Raw genomic sequence first — 2,505 nt, forward strand, 5'->3', positions numbered from 1 at the left:
CCTTTTTGGAGGCTCTCAGGGAGAATCTGTTTCCTTAACTGTTCTGCCCTTCAGAGGTTGCCTACATTCCTTGGCTTGTAGTCCCTTCTCTTATTTTTAAAGCCTGCAGCACTGTATCTTCTCTTCTCTGAACTCTGGCTTTCATGCTCACATCTTTCTCTGCCTTTGATCTTCCTGTCTCCCTCTTGTGTGGTTCCTTGTGATTATGTTGAAAACACTGGATAATCCAGAATAATCTCCCCAGTTTGAGATTTTAGTTTAATTACATCTGCAAAGTCCCTTTTACCGCGTAAGGTAACTTATTCATGGGTTCTGGGTGGTTAGGATGTGGACATCTTTGGGAAGGCCATTGTTCATTCTGCCACCTTGTATACATCTCATCTCTATGTCACTTTTCTTTGTGCTGAAGTACATCCTTAATTCTGTTAAGTGAGGGTCTGTAGGTGACAATCTCAGTCTTTTTACATATTCAACAATATAAACTTCTTGATGGACAGTTGTTTTTGTTTCAGCATTATTAAGACATTAATCTATTGTCTGCTGGTAACTTTTCTAACAAACCAATAAATGATACACTTTTGGCCTCTTTTTTTTTTTTTTTTAATAGAGTGGGTAGGATTTTCATATGCACCAGATTGTATTGTATTGTACTGTGTTGATGGCATCCTGTCATCATTGATCATTGCATGGGTCTTTAAAAATAATAAATTGTTCAAGTTACAAAATAGACACCTGCAAATTCACTGCATAAGACAAGAAGTAGGTTATTAGCAACATTTATCTTCAAATTTTTCCCTTATTTTATCTCTCTGCCTTCTATAATTCCTCAAGAATTTTGTGTTTATTATTGCCAACTGGAAGGACCACAAACTATAGAGGCCAAAAATTTATTAATGGGGGTCTTAGAATTGCAATTGGGGGAACCAAAGTTTTGGAGGAAGCCAGAACAGTGTCCCACTGGAGGAAAATGGGTAGAGTTTTTATGGAAGGCGGGAATGGGAAGTTCTTGCAGGTTTAAACGAATTGTTTATCAACAGTTTGAATTGGAGGAACATTTGTTACATATATGCAATTGACTTATCAAGCACATCTCATATGTTACTAGGGAAAGGTATATTTTCTTTAGTCCAGAAAAGTCTAGTTCTTTGCATATTTCAGCAACTCAGCAACTGTTCAGCAGGTTTTTTTCCCTTTTTTTCCATTTATTTTTATTAGTCGGAGGCTAATTACTTTACAATATGCAGTTTTATTTTAGAGTGTTCAGCAAGAGTTCAGCAAGGGCAGTGACTGTGGAGGTCCTCAGGTCTCCATCATTCCTGATTTAGTTCTTTTCATGTTATCTCGAAGTATTAAAAGCTTTTAAAATCACATGTGTATGTCTATAGTATATTTCTTAGCTTAACTATTTTTGAAGTTTACAAAAAAGAATAATTTTCTGAGTGAGTTTTCTAATAATTCCTCTTACCAATGATATTTTACCAAGGTTGATTGTTTTATTTTTACTGTAGTATAATATTTCATTGTGTTATTAGATCATAATTTGTTTATTCTCTTAGTGATGGGTTTTTAGTGTTGTTTCCAGCTTTTAGATATTATTCTCAAGGCTACTGTGGAAGATCTTGTACATGTCTTCTATTGCACATGTGAAAAAGTTTTTTTTTGTGTGTGTGTGTGTGTATGTAGGTATGCTTGCATGCCAAGCACTTCATCATGTCTGACTCTTTGCAGCCTCATGGACTGCAGCATGCCAGGCTTACTTATCCTTCCCTATCTCCTGAATTTTGCTCAAACTTGTGTCCATTGTAGGTGTGTGTGTGTGTGTGCTAAAGTTGCTTCAGTATTGCTCTACTCTTTGTGACCCTATGGACCATAGTCCTCCAGGCTCCTCTATCCATGGGATTCTCCAGGCAAGAATACTTGAGAGGGTCGCCACGCTCTCTTTCAGGGGATCGTCCCGACCCAAGGATCGAGCCCATCTCTTGTGTCTCCTGCATTGGCAGGCGTGTTCTTTACCATTAGTACCACTTGGGGAGCCTGCCCATTGTAGGTATATTAGGATGTAATTGCTGAGATATAGGATAATGTTCAGTTTTTAAAGAAGATGCCAAACTTTTCTGGAGTGGTTATATACTCCTACCAGCAATCTAAAAGATATTACTAATGTCCATCCTCTCTGCTTGATGTTATCAAACTTCTTTTGCCAGTTGAGTTACAGAAATGTTGACTTATGATCTTAATTTGCATGATCCTGATTACTAATGACATTGAACATTACTTCTTATGTTTATTTCTTCTTCTGTGAAATGCCTGTACATATCATTTGCCTGTGTAATTGTTTTAGTCATTTTTTTTAGTGTAGTTCTTTTTTTGTTCTTGAGACTAATTTTTTGTGATATATATATTAGATGTCACTTCAGTTGTTTATTGCTGTTTAACGAATCACTCTAAAATTCAGTAGCTTAAATCAAGAATGATTTATTATTTCTCTAGGCTTCTAGGCTCAGA

Source organism: Muntiacus reevesi, chromosome 5 (genome assembly GCF_963930625.1).
Source record: "Muntiacus reevesi chromosome 5, mMunRee1.1, whole genome shotgun sequence".
NCBI classification, from domain to species: Eukaryota; Metazoa; Chordata; class Mammalia; order Artiodactyla; family Cervidae; genus Muntiacus; species Muntiacus reevesi.